General features: G+C 42.9%; 1 protein-coding gene across 9 annotated transcripts in view; it reads right to left on the reverse strand.

The window, feature by feature from the left end:
* The window catches only part of PDE10A (phosphodiesterase 10A), a 562,198-nt gene that overhangs the window by 304,449 nt on the left and 239,943 nt on the right, over positions 1-17,806 (reverse strand). The window contains exon 1 of one of the 9 annotated variants that reach the window (XM_075924601.1): positions 15,929-16,007. The exons of the other annotated variants lie outside the window; for them this stretch is intronic. The gene's annotated coding sequence lies outside the window, so the exon portion shown is untranslated. Of the gene's footprint in view, positions 1-15,928; positions 16,008-17,806 lie in introns of those variants that run through there. 9 annotated transcript variants of the gene reach the window in all.

Consider the following 17,806-nt stretch of genomic DNA (forward strand, 5'->3'; position numbering starts at 1 on the left):
ACAAGGTAAAATCATGAATTAAAAAAAAATTCTTAATCAGTATTTCTAATACCCAGATGTATAGATAGCAACAGAAAATGCAAATAGGCTATTGAAAGAGCAAAAAGAATAAGTGAATCCATATTAGATAAATATTACAAGAGGCTGAAAAATAAGAGAACACGTGGTGCCTTTAGTAGGTCAACAAAGTAGAGAATAATTTATAACTGAATAAGAAAATGAAGAAGTAAGTAGTTTGACCAAATCTGTATTTGGTAAAGAGATATATACCTGGAGAATTTTTTTCCGAGAGGAGATGACAAATCAGAGAATACCAGTTACTAAAAGAGTGATAAGCAAGTATTTGGATTGAAAATAGGTTGCTAAAGCATCACTTTGAGATAAATTACATCTTTGGATTATTGAATAATATACTCTACTCACTTGGTAATACATTATTAAGAAATATGCTCCGATTCAACAGTCCAGATGCTAACAGAAATTCTCCTGATAGTTCCCAATGGGTGTTCTGTCTATCTAAAGAATGTTGGCAAGTAGGTGGAAGAGAGGCTGGAATTAGTCATGTATGCTTCCTGAAAGTTCATGAGAACTAGAATTTTTCAGGGCTCTATTCTAGGCCCAATGTTTTTACATCATTTTGATATAATAAATAAAGTAATAATGGTACTGTGTACGTCTATAGTGCTTTTTACCCAAGGCTCTTGAAGTATTTTACGAAAGTGTAAACTGCTATTCCAGTTTTACAGATGGAAAAACTGGCAAAGAGACATTATAGGACATGTGTGAGGGTATAAAGCAAGGACTCTGCACCACTAAAGTCAATAGTTGTTTCACCACTGAATTCAACAGCAGCAGCATTGGCGTCCAAATTACTCCAAATCAAGAGCAGAGCTCCTCATCTTTCCTATTTCAAGTCTGTCCAAAATGCAAAAGTTTTTATCTTTTCCTCCCTTAACACAAACTAGATCACCTACCCCCTGAATCCTTCTATTAGCTTCCCCTCTCTCTTGCTGTGTAAAATTCACATGCTTTGTACTCACCACAACAGGCCTTCTATCCGCATCTGTTCTCCTGTACTCCCTGCTGCTCTCTAGACTTCCTAGGCTTTCAACTTACTCTGCTTTTCACCTCCTTGTTCTATTCTCAGCTTTATAGCTTATATTATTCTTCCCCTCTGATAGGAGCACACTACCAGCCAAGTGCCCTCATGCTCGTCCTTTAAATCACTTCTTAAAAGCTATCTTTTCCCGAAATCCCTCATTCTTTCTTCCCAGGATGGATAACTTAAACCCCTCCCTGTCCATAACTCTTGTCCTAGGTCTTGTTTTGCATTTGTCTTGACTCTTAATTCTCTTCAGAGAAGGGTACATGTCTTATCTATGTTATGTAAAGTAGCCTGTAAATGTATGACACTGAAAATATTTTAAGAATCACCACTGCCTCTTTCCAGATCTCCTAATGTCCAATTCCCCACTCCAATGTTGCGTTTGGGGTGGCAATTCTTGAATTCCCTGCTAGGCAGTCAGGAAAGTAATTAAGATTTAGAGACACACAGCTGTTTTAGTGCATAATTGTAATAGATTAAGTGAATGGAATCAGAAATGGAGCATGAAATAAAATGTTTAATTGCAAGAGAAATGCACTTGAGTAGAATACTTATGCTAAATAAAGTTTAAATGGCACTGGATTCATTATTACAGTGGAGAAAAAGGAACTGGGTATGTTGGTATATCCAACATTCCTACACTATGTCCAGAGAGGCGCACCATTGTAGAAGATCATCAAGAGGTTTGTTTGCACCAAGGGAAGCAAAAAGGGTCTAATTAGATTACACTTGAACTACCAAGTCCTGTCTGGGTCGTTTTATTTATTTAAAGAGAACACAGAAAAAGGCAATTAAAATGCTGAATGGAATCATGTGAAAGACTGACAAACTTGATATTTAACTTTAAAAAAAGGCTATTAAGGAGGAGGTATTTGAAGTATGTAAACTACTAGAGGGCTAGTTTAAGTTATTAATGTAACATTAAAAGGCCACAATCACATTTTTATTGGAAATTTTGTATCTGATATAATGACAGTAAATATGTAAAGATGACTAAAACTGAGTCCAATTGGGAAAATATTATCTAGGTGCTCATTTTGTACATTTAACAGCACTTTGTATAGTCACTTCCAAGGTTTGTGAAAATCCTTATTCACTGTAAACAGTGAGCAGAAAAACCCTTATAAATACCTTGTAAAGGATTTTTAAAAATGAGGTCATACTATTTAAGAGGCACTCACACAAAGTAGCAACTTGTAATTAGTCAGTTTTTAAAAATGTAAGGTTACAGTATCCCTTTAAACTCGATGAGCTAAATGAGTTGTGAGGGTAGAACAAAGGGGCACAGGTGTATTAATTAAATGGAAATACATGTCAGAACAACTAAAAACCTATATGTTAGAAGTGGTAAGTAGTTAAAATAGATGTCTGGATGACTGTATGGAATGAGACAAAGTTTATGTTCTCTGTTTGGATGCAGTTACCCTCCCTGCTGCATTTTCCCATGCTTCATCTCTTCCCCCAATTGGCTATGTGCTATTTCACACGGCATTTTTCTAGGAGCCCTCTGCCAAAAATGTTACAATAGAGACTGATATTAGAATTGCAGTTCTCACTTTCTGTTTACAAATCACTTTGCTCCCCAGCTCTGATACACTAGCATCACATTCTTTTGTTTGGGTTCACATTATAAGGGACTCTGGTTTTTGTTTTTAAAAACCTTCACTCCCACCCAAATATATTTATTAAAACAACTGCATTCATAGAAGAGTTACCAGGGACTATGGCGGCTTCAGTTGGCACTGCCAACCAGGCTGGTGAAAGTCTGGTTGGAGGCACAGTGGGGGCCCAAGACTAAGGCTGGCTCCCTACTTGCCTGGTTCCATTTGGCTTCTGGAAGTGGCTGCCAGGCACTGCAGCTCTTAGGAACAAGCAGCTCCACACCCTATCTCTGCCTCAAGTGCTGGTTCTGCAGTGCCCACTGGCTGGGAACTGTGACCAATGGGAGCTGTGGGGGTGGTGCCAGCAAGTGTAACACCTGCCAATGTGAGCGCAGTGCTTCAAGCTTCCTTGCATGAGCCTCACACCTGCTTCCTGGAGCCACAGTAAGTACCCTGAACCCACTCCAATGCCCCAAACTCTTCATTTCTGCCCTCACCTGGAGCTCACCCCCCCCCCCCAGCCAGAACTCTCAACCTCCCCCTGCAGCCTGAACCAATCACTTCTAGCCGCACCCAGAGTCTGCACTTCCAGTCCAGAGACCTCATCTCCCCTCCGCATCAGCCCCCTGCCAAGTGAAAGTAAATGAGGGTAGGGGAGAATGAGTGACAGTGGGGGGAGCATGGAGCTAACAGGGCTGCAGCCTCGGAGAAGGGACGGGGCATGGTTGGGACAGAGGTGTTTAATTTTGGGCAATCTGAAAGTCGGCAACCCTAATGTACATCCATTTTTTATACCAAACCTTTTAACTCAGCCCATCAACTAAATGCTAGGCCTCAACTAAATTGATACTGTCTTTTTAATCCTCTATAATAACCACTCTCAAAAGGATGGGAAAAGTTACAAGTAACTTTCTCAGATTAGTGCGTAGGCACTTAACTAGGTTCCACTCCCCCGCAACACTATTCAATCAGCTCTCCACATAGAATCTCCAAGGAATTTGCATGTGAAAACATCACAAGATACTGAAAAATCTTTGAAAACTGGAATGTCTTAAGTAATTGGTTTTAATATATACTTTAGAATACTGGTTTTAATAAAGAGCTGTTTGGAAGGTTGTCTCCTGTGCCCTTGAGTTTCTGCTTATGAATATTTATGTTGTACTGGGAAACAAAAAAAGGGCTTCTGTTCAAATTCAGCCTGTGACAAACAGATGAGTCCCTTGGCTATATCCCAGATAAGACAGACATAAAACAGGTAGCTGTCACGCAGTCACCATTTTCTGTGTTCCTTGGACACAGCTTTGTTACTATCTCTTCAATTCCCCTCTCCTCATCATAACCAGGTCTAATCATATGCTTGGAGGCTTTTGTCCTCCTGGATCTTTAGACAGGGCATAGGCATGTTAGGAGCAGCACACACAGTGTCTGCTTCACCTGACTGACAGCTCCAGACTTGGCCTGCCTAACCTCTGCCTTGCAGCTTCTATTTCCAATCACTGCAAATCTTGCAAGGTACTCATAGGTTCGGTTAAGAATTTCACAGATAAAGGGACCTCCTCTAGCAGTCTTAGGGCCCTATAGACAGGCACTCCACAGAGGGAAAACAGCACATGGCTCCAAAAGGGCTCCTCCAACAAGTTATTGGGTTCAAAATGGGGGCAATTTGGTGAAATTTATGGCTTGTGTTATACAGGCGGCCAGACTAGATGACCACTGTGATCTTTCCTGGCTTTAAAACTGATGAACACACTTCATAAATTGCATAAAACATAGTGTTCCAATGCTGTCTTGTCAAATAACCATTCCCAAACTATCATCTGACTATTCAAAAAACAAAACAACTTCGAGGAGATGTCATGCAAAAAATAAACTAAGAGAATGTGGAGACTGTACTATGAAACTGTCAAAAAATAGGAATGGACAAAGTCAAGGTTGTACGTGCAACTTGAACTCTATCACTTTGTGGACATGCATTATAATAGTCTTTAAATAACACCAGATCATATACAACTTCTCAAGTAATACAATGTAAAATATTTTCTACCAATGGACATTTGTGTGAAGCATCTTGTATCACTGAATAAAATTCTATGCACGCCAAAAAGAGTTCATGACAGTCAGTTATTTTAAGAGTACCTATTAAATCATACACTCAGCATATACAACAGTAATAAACATATATAGACTACCTAATTTTGCAGTTAAATTAGCTTGGGTCTGAACTGTCTCATCCATAAATTGCATCTAAAAAAGCTATTAAGTTCTGGAATTTCCTGACTGGCTAGAATATGAAAAATACTGAACTGCTCTGGAAAAAGAAGGGTTTCAAGGTCCACAATGGGTTGGATAAAAATGTCATTTTGAGTCTTAATGGTGCTTGAGACCCTGGACTTGAAACTCTTCCATATTGAGAAGTGAATATTGTTCGCTCTGTAATTTTTTTTTTGAGGCGGGGGGTGGGGGGAACATTAAGTGAGGAAAGAAACATTTGTGGAAGGAGAGGACTTGTTCTGTTTTCTCAGAGTTTAAGGCCAAAAGGGACAATTGCATCCTGTAGTCTTATCTACTGTATATCACAAGCCACTAAATTTCATCTACTTACCCCTGAAACTTGGGTCTGAGTAAGCAAAAGACTTTGACCAGAGGCATACCTTCCAGAAAGGTACAAGTTGGACCTCTACAATCTGGACTTCCCTTCTCCAGCAACATCCATGGTCCAGTATCCAAAGGTGCTCTGGGGCTAGAGCACTCATGTGGCCTGCAACTCCTCCCCCACCCTCCCAGAGCTATCAGAATGCTGCAAATAGCTCATTTGTGGCATTCAGACTCAGGGAGGGAAAGGAATGGGTATGGAATGGGGGGTGCTTGGGGAAAAAAACAGGACAGTTGTGGAGCCCCACAGTTGCGTGCCAGGAGGTCCCAGTGACCAGTGGTGGAGCCCAGAGGCCAGATGCACAGCCCTGCAGGTGAGAACTGGCAGTGGAGCCCCATGACCAGCTGTGTAGTGCCTCAGCTGGGGGCCAAGAGCACAGACCCTGCCAGCAATTGGGCACCACTTCTAGAATCCACCCACAGGGCTCCGCAGCTGCCCTGCCTCTTTCCCCAAGCACCCCGCCACTACTGCTTCATTAATGGCAATTCCACTGCTGCCACTGGAGTGGAGCCCCACAGCCAATGGCAGCAGAAGGGTTGTCATTGACCTTTCTTGATCCAGTAAATTCCCTGGTTCGGGATCAGTCAAGACCTGAGGGCGCCAGATCAGGGAGGTTCAGCCTATATCTAGTCTTGATCTGAGGACATCAAAAGAGATAAAATCCATCTCTCCTTTTAGTATTTTCAGTGATTAAATTACTCTCACTCTTAAAAAAAACCAAAGTTAGAATTTGTCTGGCTTTAGCTTCCAGCCTTTGGATCTTGTTATGTCTTTCTCTGCTAGATTAAATAGCCCTTTAGTATCTGCTATTTCCTCCAGAGGTGAGAGCAACTTAACATTTCTTATAGGTACTGTCCTATTGCAACCCAGGTACCTGCCAGGTCTTTAAATAGCTCCCTCCTGACTTTTGCCACACCTCATCCAGCATTTGCCGGAGCTGCAGGCCAGGCGCACCCACTTACTTTCGCTTCTAATTGTCTCCTTGTAAAGTTACTTACACATGTTGATCATATCACCTCTTAGTCTTCTTTTCCATAACTTAAAACTAATCCAGATATTTATCTCTCTCACTGCAAGGCATTTTTTTCTAGACTTGAAATAATTTTTGTGGCTCTTTTCCTCCCTTCCCCATTATTCACTGTTCCACCAAACTGTGTCATCCTCAAATTTTATCAGATGTGATTTTATATTTACATCCAGATCAGTGGCAACAGTGCTAAAGCTCTGGAGACTTAGAAACAATTCTTTTGGAATTTCACTAGAAACTTCCCCGTTTGATGTCAGTTAGCCCATTTTAATCCATTTAATGTGGTTCTCTATTGATACTGTACTGTATGGTATTGTACAACATCCGATCAAAGAATAAGTCAAATGCTTTGCAAACATTTATTTTGCATCTATGCAAATTTGTAATCACCATAAAGAATGAAATCAAATTTGTTTGACAAAACCTAAAGCCATAAAGCCATGTTGACTGGCATTTATTATATTCTATCTTTTCTTTATCAATTAAACCCTATATCAGCTTTTCTGTTAATTTGCCCAGGATTTATGTCAGGCTTGCCAGTCTATTGTTACTTGGGTCATCTTTCCTGCCTTCTTTGAACACTTGCACAAAACTAGCACTCTTCTAGTCTTCTGGAACTTTCAGAGTATGACAAAGTTTATTAAAAATTAACATCAGTGGCCCACATATCACCTTAGTCTGCCCTTTTAGAACTGCTGAGTACAAGTTATCTAGTCCTGACTATTTAAAATGTTTATTCTTAGTAGATGTTGCTTACATCTTCCTCAGTTATTAATGGACTAAAAAGCACATCAATCTCATATGATACAAACATCATCTTGCCTCTTTTCCAGTAGACAACAAAAATGTGTATTTAATGTTTCTGCCTATTCTGGATCATCATCAGTTTTTCCATCTCCATCTAGTAATATGCCAATATTATTTAAGTGCTGTTTGAAGTGTCTCAGATGTTTAGAATTTAAAATGTAGTCCAGGTGGAGATAGTTTAGTGGGAAAATGCTGGTGAAGTTGGGGAAGAAAGATGGTCTTGTGCTAAGGCACTGGGAGAACTGGAGTGAATTCCTGATTCTGCCACAGACTTCCTGTGTAGTCATGGACAAGTTACTTTATCTTTTTGTGTCATAACTTCCCCATCTATCAAATGAGAATAATAATACTTCCCTACCTTAGCAAGGCTTCTGTAAAGACAAACTCATTAGATATGAGTTGACCAGGTACTATGGTGATGGGAGTCACATAAATATTTAGCTAGCAAGCTAATCATATTTATTGCAAAAGAGGTATTAATAAAGAACTGACTCCTATGTCTTAAAATCTATATCAGTGGTGACCTATATTGCAGAGTCATGCATTCAATATTATTTCATTCAGTTTAATGTTAATAAAAATATTATCTGTGGATATCTGAGGTATCTATAGTGATAGAAATGTAGCCGTGTTAGTCTGGGGTAGTTGAAGCAAAATGCAGGACAATGTAGCACTTTAAAGACTAACAAGATGGTTTATTAGATGATGAGCTTTCGTGGGCCAGACCCACTTCCTCAGATCAAATAGTGGAAGAAAGTAGTCACAACCATATATACCAAAGGATACAATTAAAACATCATACCCAAAGGACTGAAAGTGAGGTATCTATGGCATCAGAAAAATAAAAAGCAACAAAAACACCAACCAAATAACAAAACAGTTTACTTTCTGAACACCCCAGAACTTCAAGAAATCTTTAATCTTTGAAGCTGATCCCTATTTTTATAATGGGTTAAACCAAAACTAAAATGCACTGAAACAAACACAAGAATTATCATTCCAATACCCCCAAGTTACCTCACATCACAATTGTCACTGCATATACCACTAAAGCAACTGAGAATTATTACATTGCCCAAGTTCTCTGTCCCATGGTGCCATCTTGAAAGACTAAGGACAGAGATTTTCCCAGTTCAAAACCCTTGCGCATGAAACTCCATCTCCAAGGATATCTACAAGAACTGTTCTGTAGCGATTGTTAAAGACATACACCACTTCTATAGTTCATTTATACTATATTCGCCTTTTCAAGTGGGTTATGTTTTCCATTTGCTGATCATTTGTGTTTGCATTTATATAACATAGTCTTATACTCAAAGTGCTAAACAAATATTCACTGCTATTCAGAAACACTCCTCAGAAGTGAGCTGAGAAGCATTATCCTTTTTTTCGGGCAGGTAGGCAAATATATTCTCTGATAACATTGTTATTCTCTCTTTGTCTATCGACTCTTATTCACTACTGAGATTTTGACTCCAGTCTATGATCAGCTCGTGATCCCACCATCCATTGCCCACTTGTTTAAGTTTCTAAATGAGCATCTTCTTGTTTTCTCCTATATTGTCCCTCACACTTGGGAGACGTTCCCCAAAAACATCCATAAAGCTACCTCATTACCGTCGATCAAAAACACTCCTTAGTCATGAAGCCTAAAAAAAAAAAAAAAGCGGGGGGGATAGTACTTAAAAAAGGACAACTGGTACAGTAAAACCACTGTCTCAACATCCTGACCAATATTGTCTCATGGTTTCCTTGTACTCTCCACCTGCTTGTTTCCACTTCTTGTCTTTTACTTAGATGGTAAGTGCTTTGGGGCAGAGACTTTTTGTTCTGGTTTTATAAAGCAGCTAGCACAGTGGGGTTCTGGTCCTTGATTAGGGTTCTAGATACAGGCAGTCCCCAACTTACACGGATCCGACTTATGTCGGATCCGCACTTACGAATGGGGCTTTCTCGCCCCGGAGCTCACAGGCAGCAGTCAGCCACCTCGACCTCCGGGGCGAGAAAAGCTGCTCCCGGTGCCCCTGGTCTGCTGGGGACCGTCTCCAGCAAACCAGGGGCACCGGGAGCAAAGCGGTCCCGCGCCAGAGCAAAGCCTCAGAGGCGAGGCACCCCCCGCTGCCGCTTTGCTCCCTGTGTCCCAGGTCTGGGGGGGGGCGCAGCTAGTGTGCTCCCCCCCAGCAGACCAGGCTTTTGTTGTGGACCCTGGGGCAGAGCAGCTGGGGCGCTGCCAGTTGGTCCCACAGCGCCGCTCTGGGCACTACTGGACCAACCCGGCAGCACCCCAGCTGCTCTGCCCCAGGCGTCCTGATTCAGCCGCTGCTGGTCAGTTTCAGCAGCGGCTGAATCAGGACTCCTGGGGCAGAGCAGCTGGGGTGCTGCTGGGTTGGTCCAGTAGCGCTGAGGAGCGGTGCTACTGGAGCAACCCAGCAGCACCCCAGCTGCTCTGCCCCAGAGGTCCCCAAGTCAGCCATTGCTGAAACTGACCAGCGCTGACTACAGGAAGCCCGAGGCACAGTTGCTCTGCCCCGGGCTTCCTGGAATCAGCTGCTGATCAGTTTCAGCAGCAGCTGACTTGGGGTTCTTAAGTTGAATCTGTATGTAAGTCAGAACTGGCGGTCAGTTTCAACAGCGGCTGAATCTGGACGCCAGTTCCGACTTACATACAAATTCAACTTAAGAACAAACCTACAGTCCCTATCTTGTACGTAACCTGGGGACTGCCTGTACTACAGTAGTGCAAATAAATAAGAATGATGTTTGACTGGTTGACTGTGATGTCATTTGATGTCCTGCTATAGCTTGGGTTGGGGGCCAGGCGTGGGGTACAAGAGACTAGAAAATTCTTTCCACTACTGTCCGTTAACTTAACTCACCATTTCATTCACAAAACGTGAGGCTGAATGCAGGTTGAACAAGCAAAACCTTATTAAATCCTGTGCACTATGTGGCTGAGTTGCTTTCCACATTCCCTGTTGCACTCAGGTGCCCTTAATAACAGTCCCTCCAGGAAACATGGGCCCTCTAACTCCAGTTCCACTGATCACAATATAGTCGCTTATTATTCTTCTAATTTGCCATCGGACTTCTAATTACAGTTGCTCCAAAAGATACTGCCATAGCTTTGATGAAATGAGATCAAACAGCTGTAAGTACAGGGACTTTTGGTAGTATGTAATACTTAATAACTTATTGTTTACTTCATCTAGAAATAGTCTGGGAAAACACAGTATATCCTGTGTGATCTTTATCATAAAACACAAATAATCTAGATGATTTTAAAAAACTTCATTTTTCTCTTGAAATAATACATCAAGTACTCTTCTTGCATTCAAAGTATGTAAAAAGAGTTTCTCCTTAATAGCATGGAGCTCTAGAAAAAATAACAGCAAATTAATTGTCTAATTGATTTGAAATTCAGAAACCACTATTGGCAAAAACCTGAGATCAGATTTAAGAACTTCCTTATCATTATGGAGCAACTTAAGCGGTGTACCAGTCCTCAAGACTTTTAGCTCACTCAGCCTCCTGGCTGATGTTGTGGCAATAATTACTGCCATTTTAGGAGATAAATAATACAAAGGACACTCGGCAGCCAAGGGTTGAAAAGGTTGTTTAAATGAGTGTAGTTAAGACCAAAATAATATCCCAAGGAGAGATGTATTCAAAAGGAATACATATTACATGATCACTGTGCAGAATATAGTTAAGAAATGTATGACAGGATTAACACAAATACGATATATTTGAAAGTTCATTTAGCAGATGAGTTAGATAACTCTTATTTCAGTGTATAGTATTAAATCTTCAAAAGCACAAGGTATAGGGGCTGGGAAATTTAGATTTTCCATGCATTCAAATCTTGAATCTGGACTACTTCCAACCCCAACATTTTCTGGTACATAGGTTTTTAGAATTAAACAGTATAGTCCATGCCATTGAGGAACTCAATTGTTAAAAAGTAGACAGAGCCAGAGCCCAGTCACCTACACAAACAAGTGAATCTGAGAATCTGGATGAAGAATCCTTCACTATTGAAAGGCCAGAAGATCTGGAAACAGAGAACACTTTTAAAGACACCAGAGTGCTGATGCACCTTCTAGCTCAATGGAAAGGAGCAGGGACAAGAAGCATACAGTACAACAGGGAAGTATTAGAGATGGATTGGCTGTTCCTTCCCTCTCTGAAGTGGAAGATGTGACACTATTTTTAAAAATAATCTATCCTCTGGTAGACTTTCCCTGCTATGTAGTCCAATATAAAGCCTATAAATAAAATAATCTGCATTAGAGATTTGACTTTTTGACATTCAGAAGTACTTCCAGAAAAGAGAGAAGTACTTCTGAAAAGAGAGAGCGGTTGTAAAGAGAGCGGTTGTAAAATCAATGTGGCTTAATAGATCCTCACAGCCTTCAATAGCCAATCTTCTAAATATGGATAAACATGCCGTGATTTCTCAAATTAACCACCAACACATAGAAGTGCTTTGTAAAAACATTTGGCTGCTGTGAACAGGCCAAATGGAAGCACTCTGACTGGAAATGATATCCCACTGCCACAAAATGAAGGCATGTTCAATGACCGTGTCAAATAGAGATATGAAAATGTACATACTTTTTAAAACTGAATGTAGTGAATTAACTACACATTTGAAAGCAAAGCAACAGTGAAAACCAGAGTTAACACATGAAAAAAAACTTTACTTGCTCAGGTCTCTTACATTTAAAATTAGAAGAAAGCCCTTGTTCTTTTTTTTCCACCAGAAAATATATTGAATAAATCCTCTGATCCCTCACATTTTCTGATATCTCTTCAACAGTCCCCATTAGAAACTATTTCTTCTTTTCCAAAAGTAGAATACCCTCTGGAGAAGGTTCCCTGAAACAGAGAAAGGGAAGAGACCTCGCTGATTGAGAACTGAGAACCAATCCTCATAACAAATGGGAGGTCTGATACTCAAAGATAACACAGAAGGATCAGATTACTTAAATTCAGGCCATAGTTTAAAATACCCCTTTTTGTGCTCTCTCTGAAAAGACGCAGTCTACTGGTACTGCTGTTAACATCTTCGATTTGATGAGAAATAAACAGAGGATGATAGAAAGGAGCAGATGATCTGCTCCTAGAAGAAATTGAGTCCAAAGAGTCATTGATTTTTGTATCCTCCAGCTTTTCCAACAACTCATCCATCTTTTCACTGAAAAAAAAATTGCCTTCAAAGGGCAGATCTTCCACTTTAATTTGAGTATGCAGAGCTGGAAAAGAGGAGCAAAACGAAGCATATCTTTACAAAATAACTGTAGAAGAAGCCAACACTCTAGCAGAAGAGTCTGAGGCATCAAATAAAGCCAGGAGAGAATGCTTTGCTATATTGTGAGCCTCCATTAGGACTGCGTTAGCCAATTTTGACATCCAGCAAATTCTGCACAAACAGTATAATCTTTTCCTACAAATGAAACTGGTAGAGGACCATAATTGCTTGGTAATTTGTTGCCCTAATACCAAGAGAAGAACAAAAGAGAACACCTTTCTCCCAAGAGAATCAATCATTTCCCCATCTCTGTCCACAAGAGTGGAAAATTTGTGTCCAGATCTCAAACTACTACTGGCAACTAGGGGAGCTGATAGCCACATCAGGTCCCTGGTAAGATGGAAGGGGGCGGGAATGCACTCCTGGAAGGGGTGGGGCCTTGGCCTTGGGCAGCCATCCCTCAGTGCCACCAGAGTGCACCACATTACCCCTCCCAACCCTTAGAACTGCCCAGGCACCATGCATGATGCTCTGGCTGCGATTTAAAGGCCTTGAGCTCTGGGTGCCACCACTGCTGCCAGGGCTGGATTAAGGTCTTCGTAGGCCCTAGGCACTCCCATAATCATAAGCCTTTAAATTAGCGTATCTCTCTGTATATATGTATGTAGTTTGTTGACTATAGATAGCAAATTATTAAGTTTGATTTAGCCTTTTTCTTTTCTTATTTTCAAGTCAATTATGAATTTTTTGTCGGCCCTACATTTTTTGTAGTCCTGAAGCTTTTTCATGGGCCATAGCCACTGTATCTATGGTGCCTAATGGATAATCTGGCCCTCACTGCCATAGTAGTGATGGCGGCAGCCAGGAGCCCTGGGCTCTTTACAATTACTGGTCCCTGCAGCAACTGCTCCCTTTGCCCCATCTCTCAGTTAATGGGCATGCTGGCAGTAGTGAGCACTAGTGAATTAGTCACAGCATGTGGGGGAAAAATGAAACAAAAAACCCTTCTGAGCCTAATATAATTTGTTTGCCTTCTTAGAAATAGGCTGACAAGAGGCAAGAATGGAACAAATAGTCTTAAACAGACCATCAAGAAATGGTGGTAACATCCTACTTTTGGAGGTCACTCCAAGGATGTCAAACACCAGATGGAAAGTTTCCTCCACAGGTTCCATGGGATCTGCCATGCAATGAAACATCACAGCATCTTCAAAAAGGGAAAAGAACAAATAGAGTCAAACCAACCTGATAGCTTTATTTGACAGGTTAACAAGCCTTGTGGATGGGGGGAAGCAGTAGATGTGTTGGACCTTGATTTCAATAAAGCTTTAGATACTATCTCACATGACCTTCTCACAAACAAACAAGAAATGCAACCTAGATGGAGCAACTATAAGATGGGTGGAAAATCATTCCCAGAGAGTAGTTATCAGTGATTCACAGTCATGCTGGCAGGGTATAATAAGCAATGTCCTGCAGGGATCCGTTCTGAGCATATTATAAGCAAGACACAAAAAGTAATTCTTCTACTCTACTCTGAGCTCATTAGGCCTCAACTGGAGTACTGTGTCCACTTCTGGGTGCCACATTTCAGGAAAGACATGGACAGACTGGAGCAAGTTCAGAGAAGATCAACAAAAATGATTAACAATATAGAAAAAATGACTTGTGAGGCAAGATTGAAAGAACTGGGGTTGTTTAATCTGGAAAAGAGAATACTGAGAAGAGACTTGATAACGGTTTTCAAGTACAGGCAGTCCCCGAGTTACGCGGATCCGACTTACGTCGGATCCGCAGTTACGAACCGGGCCCTTCCTCTCCCTGGTCTCCAGCAGACCAGGGAGAGGAAGCAAAGCGGCGGAACACAAGGGCAGCAGACAGCCCAGACGCGTCTGGGCTGTCAGCTGGCCGCGTACTCCGCGGCTTTGCTCTGCTCTGCTCCGCGTCCCCCTGGTCTGCAGACCAGGGGGAGGGGGAGCAGAGCAGAGCAGAGCAGAGCAAAGCGGCGGAACAGGCGGCCAGCTGACAGCCCAGACGCGTCTGGGCTGTCAGCTGGCCGTGTGCTCCGCGGCTTTGCTCTGCTCTGCTCCCCCTCCCCCTGGTCTGCAGACCAGGGGGAGGGGGAGCAGAGCAGAGCAAAGCCGCAGAGCTCGAGGGCAGCAGGATAGCCACGGCGCGTCTGGGCTGTCCCGCTGCCCCCGTGCTCCGCGGCTTTGCTCTGGATGCCTGTGGTACAGCAGCTGGGGCGCTGCTGGTTGGTCCCGTAGCGCTGCTCTGGGCGCCACTGGACCAACCCAGCAGCACCCCAGCTGCTCTGCCCCAGGTGTCCCCAAGTCAGCAGCTGCTGAAAATGACCAGTGGCTGACTACAGGAAGCCCCTGCCCCGGGCTTCCTTGAATCAGCCGCTGATCAGTTTCAGCAGCAGCTGACTTGGGGATGCCTGAGGTTCTTAAGTTGAATCTGTATGTAAGTCAGAACTGGTGTCCAGATTCAGCCACTGTTGAAACTGATCAGTTTCAGCAGTGTCTGAATCTGGACGCCAGTTCCGACTTACATACAGATTCAACTTAAGAACAAACCTACAGTCCCTATCTTGTACGTAACCCGGGGACTGCCTTTACCTAAAAGGTTATTACAAGGAAGAGGGAGAAAAATTATTCTCCTTAACATCTGAGGATAGGACAAGAAGCAATGAGCTTAAATTGCAGCAAGGGAAGTTTAGGTTGGACATTAGGAAAAACTTCCTGTCAATGTGGTTAAGCACTGCAATAAATTGTCTAAGGAGACAGTGGAATCTCCATCATTGGAGATTTTCAAGAGCAAGTTAGACAAACACCTATCAGAGCTGGTCTAGATCGGAGTGGGCAAGAGCCTGTCAGCGGGCCACATCCGGCCCGCCTAACTCTTTTATCCGGCCTGCGCAGCATTTTCCGGCCTCGCCCCCTAACATGTTGCCTGGGAGCCAGGAACACTCGAGCCCTTTTAACTGCCTCTATTTAGAGGGCTCACACCTTCCCTGTGGCTGTTTAGGTGTGAGCCCTTTAAATAGCAGGAGTTGAAAGGGCTCGTAGCTCCCACCCACTGCTGATATATTGCCTGGGAGCCGCAGGAGAGGCACGAGCCCTTTCAACTCCTGCTATTTAAAGGCCATGCCCTTTCTGCTTGAGGCCCTTCCCCTTCCAGAGTGGCCCACAACCACTTCAAAAAATATTTAAGTGCCCCGCCCTTTCAAAAATTATTGCTCTTCCTTGGTGTAGATAATGCTTAATTCTGCCATGAGTGCAGGAGACAGGACTTGATGACCTTTCGAGGTCTCTTCCAGACCTACAATTCCATGATTTTAAGTGGTACAAGTAATTCCTCCATACTCATCTGATATAGTCTACTATCAGCATGCTCTTGTTCAAAAAGAAGAGCTACTTTTTCTTGAAATTGCTGTCCAGGAACAGCTACATTGCTTGATTACACTTAAATGAAACGTCACCTCTCCAACCATGATCGCAACTATTGTATACTTCTGTGGCAGTTCCCAGTAAGTCCCTGAAGTCCAGAACTTCTAGTTTCATCAGCAACTGGGATTTGGTAACATAACTGCAGAATGAGAAAAAGGGGATACAAACCATGAGCAAATAGGTCTTTTTATTATTCTTCTATCCTCCTCTAGATCAATCCATCTTCATATCTGTGATAGAACAGATGTAAATGGAGAGAAAGCTTTAGCTGAGAACCTGTCGGAGTCTTAAGAGAAAGAAATACAGATAGACAAACCTCTTCTGCTCTTCATTTTTCATATAAAAATGATACAGACCTTGGAACCCATGAACATTTTCTCTTCCTCAAGATAGTTTGTTTGAACTCACTCGTTCAAAGCCAAATGGTGTACATCAGTTATCTTCAGATGCAAAAACGGACCCAGAACCAGAGCAGGTGTTGAAACCAATTCAAAGTCCTGGAGAGCATGAGATCTAATGAAATACTCAACTGCATATACTTGGTTCTTGAAGCTGAACCCAGAACCAGCTTTGATTTTAGAGCCATAGAGACCATGTCAGAATTGGACAGATTGGACATATCTTCTGCACACAACCCAGCACTTGTAAAAGTTAACATCCCTTCCCTTGCCACCTTTAAACTACATCAGCTACTAGAGAAACTCACAGGAGCTGAAACTGGCCACTTAGATCTTGGATCCAAATAATGCCTTGGTCTGGCGGATTCTGCCCCCAGGATACCATCATGGGGAAACATCTGCATCTGTTCTGCCTCACTTTGCGAGCTTCAGGTGTGAAAGAACAGCAGATGAAACACCCAGAAGGAGAAGAGCCCTCTCCAAAGCACTGTAGGAACTTAACATGGTCATTCGATACTGAGAAGATGCCTGGGCACAAAGGACATCTCTTGAAACTCTATGTCTTCAGTTCCACCATAAGTTGGAAACAAGCTACTAACTACCTAAAATTATCTATACTTATGTAAACTATACTAAATGATTAATAAGGCACCAAGAATGAAAAAGCCCATCTCCAAAGGGATCAGAGCAGTTCGCTTCCATCTCATACAATGGTTGGAAGGAAATGAGGTGGCAGAAGACACTGTGCCCCCTTATATAGCCTCACTCTTCGCATGTCTGGAGACCCTGAAAAGGAGACAGAGGATGGGGGATGCAAGCACTCCGACACTGCTTGGAGAAAGTTCTACCATTAGGCACCATCAGGCCAGGCAATAACCATAAGAAGAAATATGGAGAGCCACTCGAAGAAGAAAGGTTACTTTAATACAGTAGAGTGCCGATTATCCGACCTAAACAGGACCGACAGGTGGTCGGATTACCGAAAATGTTGGATAATAGGGAGTACAGGGAGGGAGGGATACCTACCTGGCCCTGGCCCCTTCCCTCCCTGCAGCTCCCGGGCACGGGCTGGGAGAATGGCTTTGCTTGCTGCCCCGTCGCTCTCCTGGTGCCGCTGATGCTGCTCCTGCTGGCGCCACTTCGTCCCCATGCCTGCCTGGCCCCTTCCCTCCCTGCAGCTCCCAGATCAGCAGCATCAGCGTTGCCAGGAGAGCGACGGGGCAGCGAGCGGGGCCATTCTCTCGGCCTGCACCCGGGAGCTGCAGGGAGAGAAGGGGCCAGGCAAGGATGGGGACGAACCGGCACTGGCAGGAGGCTCCGACCTGCGGGAGGCTGCTGGAGCCTCTTCAGCCGGGGAGGCTGCATGCAGCATAGCAGCGTAGGGCGGCTGGCTTGGGGGCTACATACTCGCGCTGCGCTCAGCTGACAATGGTCCACAGCTATGTCAGATAAAGCGGAATGTTGGATTACCGAAGGTCAGATAATCAGGACTCTACTGTATAGCAAGAGGAC

This window comes from Pelodiscus sinensis, chromosome 3, assembly GCF_049634645.1.
Source record: "Pelodiscus sinensis isolate JC-2024 chromosome 3, ASM4963464v1, whole genome shotgun sequence".
NCBI lineage: Eukaryota > Metazoa > Chordata > Testudines > Trionychidae > Pelodiscus > Pelodiscus sinensis.